Here is a 7131-nt window from a genome sequence, read left to right as displayed (position 1 = left end):
GCACCCCTAACCATTAAATCGTGAAAAATGTCTCTAAAAAAGCCAATTTAAGCACCGGTAGTATACAGCTAATTTAAGCAGTATGCAGTGCAGCTAAATTATTAGTAGCATTGTAGCACTTAAAATGAGAAAAAAATGCTTACCTTTGTAGGGGTCAAATATTTCTGTCACAAGAATGGTTGCTCCCAAAGACTTTGTGACAGGTGGCTGGATATTCTGTCAGGAATGAAAAAAATAACATTAGTTGTTATGTGACAGAATTTATTCCAAACACCTCAGTCCATTATTCAGCTTTTTTCTCCCGTACTAAATAGTCTACAATGCACAAAGAGTGGATAAATGCAACCAGTGCACAGTATACCCCCCCCCCCCCTATCATTGTGAGCTATGAAGCATATGAATTAATTTATCAACTCGGAGAAAATGCGTACCCGGTTAGTGTAAAATCTGGACTTGCTTCTGCTTGAATGTGAATTTGGGACCTATTTTTTAACAAACACATTTTTTCCTAAACAGACAGCAAACGGTTCCTCTGCTTACTCTTAATGTTTGTTAGACATGAGAATGCTTGTTCACATAAATAGGATGTTGAGAATTGAATGAGGATGTCTACAGCTCATTGAGATATTGGGGGAAATTCTTGTTGAATCAAAAGCCAGAAAACATTGGTATTGACCTCATTAAAATTTTATACTCAGTGTTCTATCAAACCTCAGTTCATTTGTCTGCTCTTCTTCATGAAGGGAAAACTGTACAGTGGACAATTCTGCACCAAAGGGATTTCTAATCCAGTCATATGACTCAGAAGATAACAAAGGAAAATAATGCTCATGGTTCTCCGACAAGGATTTTAAATGACAGATTGCTAATTCAATAACTTCTTCATTAGGTTGACTGTCAATAAAAAGTTCACTTAACAGAGGAAACATCTCAGTATTTCCTGAAGAGAGGTGTCTTTCCCAAATTTTTTATTTATTCTGAAAAGCCAGAAGCTTGTCAGTGACTGTGAGCATATTTTCCTTTGGCCCCTGCATGCTGGAGTTTAATTGGTTCAGATGTTGGTATATACCAGCCAGGTATCCCAATTTCTGCACACATTCAGCATCATCCAAGAGGCTTTCAAATCTCCCTTTATTGCTGTTCCTAAAGAATGTAAGCAACTTGTTTCTCAGTTCAAATACTATTGTCAGAACTTTTCCTCTAGAAAGCCATCTGATATCAGTCTGTTGAAGGAGGGCTACATGATCTTTCTGCATATTCTCACACAACAGTGAAAATAATTGTGACTCAAGGGGATGTTGCTTAATGAAGTTGACCATATCCACAGTGGCATCAAGAGCTTCTTTTAAGGTTGGTGGATGTGTTTTTCCTACTAGAACTTCACGGTGGAGGAAGCAGTGGGTGGTGATAATTTGGGTATTTTTTTCTTTGACAAGTGTCACAAAGCCTTTAATTGACCCAACCATTGAGGGAGCACCATCTGTGCAAATTCCAACACATGTGTTCCAGAATAGCTTGCAAGATTCTAAATAGGAAAATAAGATATTGAACATATCTATGCCTTTCGTGGTTTCTGGTAGCTGTTTACAGCAGCAGAAATCTTCAACTATTTTGCCATCATTGACAAAACGCACAAAGGCCAGCAGATGGCACTTGTTTGTGATGTCTATTGACTCTTAAACTTGAAGGGAAAACCTACTTTTTTGCAGCTTTTTGGACATGACATTTTCTATATCATTTGGCATGTCAAATACTCTCCTACTAATAGTATTGTCTGAAAGAGTGATTTTTTCAACTTCCATTTCCACTTGCCTTCCTAGCATGGTCCTCACAATCATGTTGCAAGCAGGCAGTATTAAACTTCCGCCACTTGTGTGACTTCATGTTTTTTTTTGCAACTAGCTCTGCTACCAAATAAATCGCCTCTTGAGCCTTTTCATTGTCACTGTCTTTTCTGTGAAACCAAAAGCCTTTGAAAATAAACTACAGATTTGCCATCCAAATGACCATGATTTGTCTGAAGGTGCTGTTAAGCCTGTTGGGGACGAAGGGCGTTGTTAGTTCCCCCTTTCTATAACGCGGGGCCAATAACAACGGCCAGGACCCGTGGCTAATAGCGTGGCACTGATTGCTGTGCCGCGTGCTATTAACTCTTTAGATACGGCGTTCAAAGTTGATTGCCGCATCTAAAGTGAAACTAAACTGCTGCCGGCTAGCTCAGGGGGCTGTTCGGGATCGCCGTGGCAAAATCGTGGCATCCTGAACAGCTGTAGGACACGAGGACGGCCCCTATCTGCCTACTCGTGTCAGATCCAGGCATGGGCAATCAAGCAGCAGAATCCTTGATTTATGTTATCCTATGGGATAACAAAGATCAATGTAAAAGATCAGTGTGTGCAGTGTTATAGGTCCCTATGGGAGCTATAACACTGCAAAAAAAAGTGAAAAAAAAGTGAATAAAGATCATTTAACCCCTTTCCTAATAAAAGTTTGAATCACCCCCCTTTTCCCATTTAAATAAAAACAGTGTAAATAAAAATAAACATATGTGGTATCACTGTGTATGGAAATGTCTGAATTAAAAATATATTATTAATTAAACCGCACGGTCAATGGCATATGCTCAAAAAAATTCCAAAATAGCGTATTTTTGGTCACTTTTTATATAATTAAAAAATGAATAAAAAGCGATCAAAAAGTCAGATCAAAATAAAAATGGTACCGCTAAAAACTTCAGATAACGGCACAAAAAATTAGCCCTCATACCACCCCATAGACGGAAAAATAAAAAAGTTATAGGGGTCAGAATATGACAATTTTAAACGTATACATTTTCCTGCATGTAGTTATGATTTTTTTCAGAAGTACGACAAAATTAAGCCTATATAAGTAGGGTATCATTTTAACCGTATGGACCTACAAAATAAAGAATAGGTGTCATTTTTACCGAAAAATTTACTACGTAGAAACAGAAGTCCGCAAAAGTTACAAAATTAAGTTTTTTTCTTTTATTTTGTCGCACAATTATTTTTTTCCCTTACGCCGTAGATTTTTGGGTAAAATGACTGATGTCACTGCAAAGTAGAATGGGTGGTGCAAAAAATAAGCCTTCATATGGATATTTAGGAGCAAAATTGAAAGGGTTAAGATGTTTAAACGGTATGGAGGAAAAAACGAAAGTGCAAAAACGGAAAAACCCTCTGTCCCTAAGGGGTTACGTTTGGCTGGGACCATCCCTTCATTAGATAGTTTTTTGTCACAAACCAAACACATGGGAATTGGACAGTCCTTATCACCAGTAGCCACAAATCCCATTGCTAAATAACTGTAAAATCGAGTTTTCTTTTTCTCACTCTTATCTGTACTTCTTCCTTCATTTTATTCTGCACGTTGCCCCTAGTCAATTCTTCCTGCAATTGGCCCATTATCAGTCCTTTCCTTACTTGGCCTTGCGTCCATTCTTTCTGTACTTGGCCCTGCTTCATCATCACTTTTATCTTCTGTACCGTGCATTCTTTTAAAGTACCTCAACATTGTAGCTACTTTCTAACTTTCTTGCCTAAAACAAGAAAGAGTCAAATCTCAATTTGTGGCCTTGCACAAGATAGTCCCAGATGCATCAATTCTATCAATGATGGATCGCAGACAGTTACATAGTGACTGTCATTGTGTGTCGCCCATGTTTGACACAATTGATGCAGTTGGGGCCTTCTGCTCCTCCCGGACCTCTGTACCTCAAGTGTAAACATTGTGTAAATGTGGTGTCTCAATTTGATGTGGTACCTTCCAACACTTTTGATCTTTGTTGGCTCCCTCGTTTTCTTAGTTGTATCTAGGGGAAGAAGAGATGAGTGAACACAAAAGTCAGTGAAGTACCAGTATCCTGCAATCCAAGAAAACCAGGTTGACACATGTTATCTCCTTCCATTGCTGTTGTTCACATCTCACTTCTCAGAACAGGGCAATTATTTGGCCAAGCAGGGTGCACTTCAGTAACAGATGAGTGAACACAGATATGATGGAAAAGAAAGTCAGTAAACAGTTAATCAAAGTTACAGTCTTTGATAAAGACTTTTCTTTTCCATCATATCTGTGTTCACTCTTCTCCTCTCCTTCCTGCAGCAGAAAAATCTAAATTAAACTTAACAAATTACTACAGAAAACTTGATTAAAAAACAAACCTAAATAAAACTTATTTCGAAACAAAACTTAATTTTTAACAAAACCTACTTCTAAAAACAAAACTTAACAAATTTAACATATTTACATACAATTAACTTACTGAGGGCCAGGAGGAGTGGGAGGCCCCAGATGCACCAATGGTGTCAATGATGGGCCACACACAGACCATCATTGAAAGAATTGGTGCATCTGGGACTATCTGGTGGAAGGCCACATTACTATTCTCTTTTTAAGGCAAGAGAGTTAGTTTTGTACCCAGCTTTCTTTTGAAGTACCTCAACATTGCAGCTACCAGACGACAAAAAGTGAAGATGAAACAGGCCCAAGTGCAGAAAGAATTGGCAGAGGGCCAAGGAGAGAAAGAAGATAATCAGGATGAAATGCAAATTAGTGAGAAAAAGACAACAGGATTATACAGTGACAGTGAAAAGGTTGCCAAAAAAACTGAAAAGTCACACAATTGCCAGAAAGTTCAATACTGCCTCCTTGCAAAATGAGAGCGAGATACATGCTAGGAAGGAAATCTGGAATGGTAGTCGAAAAATACTGGTCAAATTATATTGAAAAAGTAATGTCCAAAAAGCTGCATTAAAGGGGTACTCCGGTGGAATTATTATTTTTTTTTATATCAACTGGTGCCAGAAAGTTAAACAGATCTGTAAATGACTTCTATTATTAAAAAATCTTTACCCTTCCAGTACTTTGTAGCAGCTGTATGCTACAGAGGAAATTCTTTTCTTTTTGAATTTCTTTTTTGTCTTGTCCCCAGTGCTCTCTGCTGACACCTCTGTCCATGTCAGGAACCGTCCAGAGCAGCATACAGTATAACAAAGGAATGTCCAGCACCAAGTGCGGTAAAACGACAGGTACTTTATTGTAGGATTAGCAGATACAAACTTGCATCAGGCAGGAGCCGATGCGCTTTGGACCGAAACGCGTCGGCTCCTGCCTGATGCAAGTTTGTATCCGCTGATCCTACAATAAAGTACCTGTCGTTTTACTGCACTTGGCGCTGGACATTCCTTTGTTATACAGTTGATCCGGTCCGTGGACGCTGCCAGCTAGCCCGTGTGCTGATGCTGGAAACACGAGGGAGAGAGCTGTCCACACACAGTGTTGCTTCCAGAGCAGCATAGGTTTGCAATGGGGATTTTCTCCTGCTCTGGACAGTTCCTGATACGAGCATCAGGTGTCAGCAGAGAGCACTGTGGTCAAGACAAAAAAGAAATTAAAAAAGAAAATAATTTTCTCTGTAGCATACAGCTGCTAAAAAGTAATGGAAGGGTAAAGATTTTTTAATAGAAGTCATTTACAGATCTGTTTAAAGGGTAGCTCCCACCATCCAATATTTTTTTTCTGTCCCTGCCTATTGCACATCCATCCCTAACCCCCTCCCTGCATTTAATTTTTCTTTTTACTATATTAAAAATAACTTTTTGTCTGCCTGGTAGTGTGCTCACTACCAGGCAGACTTCCCCATCAGGCCCTGATGCCTGCTGGGGGGGACTTCCTCCCTTAGTTCATCTATACAAGGTGCCTCCAGCTGTTTCACCACTACAACTCCCAGCTTGCCCTGACATCTCATACCCCGTTCCCTTTGTCACAAACCCCCTCCGCCCCGCATACCCCGTTCCCTCCGCTCTGATACTTACTGATACTGCAGAGTCCTGCAGCGGGCGTGCAGGGGAAGCGGCGGCGACGACATGTGCGGGAGGAGTGGCCTCCCAGCCAGTGGCTGGGGAGACAATGCACAGTGTAAATGAATTAGGACCGATTGCCCGGCGTCAATCGGTCTGAATTCAGGCATGACGTCACGCCGTGCTGCCGGTGGCCACTAGGAGGGAGACCCCTAGTGGACGGTTTTCAAACGTAAAATTCAAATAATGAAAAAATAAATAATGAAAATAAGTACATAAGTACTACAACATATCAAAAAATAAAGTTGGTGACAGTGCCCATTTAACTTTCTGGCACCAGTTGATTAAAAAAAAAATGTTTTTGACCGAAGTACCCCTTTAACCCCTTAAGGACCAGGCCATTTTATACCTTAAGGACCGGAGCGTTTTTTGCAATTCTGACCACTGTCACTTTAAACATTAATAACTCTGGAATGCTTTTAGTTATCATTCTGATTCCGAGATTGTTTTTTCGTGACATATTCTACTTTAACTTAGTGGTAAAATTTAATGGTAACTTGCATCCTTTCTTGGTGAAAAATCCCAAAATTTGATGAAAAAAATGAAAATTTTGCATTTTTCTAACTTTGAAGCTCTCTGCTTGTAAGGAAAATGGATATTCAAAATATATTTTTTTGGGGTTCACATATACAATATGTCTACTTTATGTTTGCATCATAAAATTTATGAGTTTTTACTTTTGGAAGACACCATAGGGCTTCAAAGTTCAGTAGCAATTTTGAAATTTTTCACAAAATTTTCAAACTCACTATTTTTCAGGGACCAGTTCAGTTTTGAAGTGGATTTGAAGGGTCTTCATATTAGAAATACCCCATAAAAGACCCCATTATAAAAACTACACCCCCTAAAGTATTCAAAAAAACATTCAGTAAGTGTATTAACCCTTTAGGTGTTTAACAGGAATAGCAGCAAAGTGAAGGAGAAAATTCAAAATCTTCATTTTTTACACTCGCATGTTCTAGTAGACCCAATTTTTGAATTTTTGCAAGGGATAAAAAGGAGAAAATTTTTACTTGTATTTGAAACCCAATTTCTCTCGAGTAAGCACATACCTCATATGTCTATGTTAATTGTTCGGCGGGCGCAGTAGAGGGCTCAGAAGGGAAGGAGCGACAAATGGTTTTTGGGGGGCATGCCGCATTTAGGAAGCCCCTATGGTGCCAGGACAGCAAAAAAAAACACATGGCATACGATTTTGGAAACTAGACCCCTCAGGGAACGTAACAAGGGGTAAAGTGAACCTTAATACCCC

Source organism: Hyla sarda, chromosome 8 (assembly GCF_029499605.1).
Source record: "Hyla sarda isolate aHylSar1 chromosome 8, aHylSar1.hap1, whole genome shotgun sequence".
Lineage (NCBI taxonomy): Eukaryota > Metazoa > Chordata > Amphibia > Anura > Hylidae > Hyla > Hyla sarda.
Note: the sequence above shows the minus strand (reverse complement) of the source record.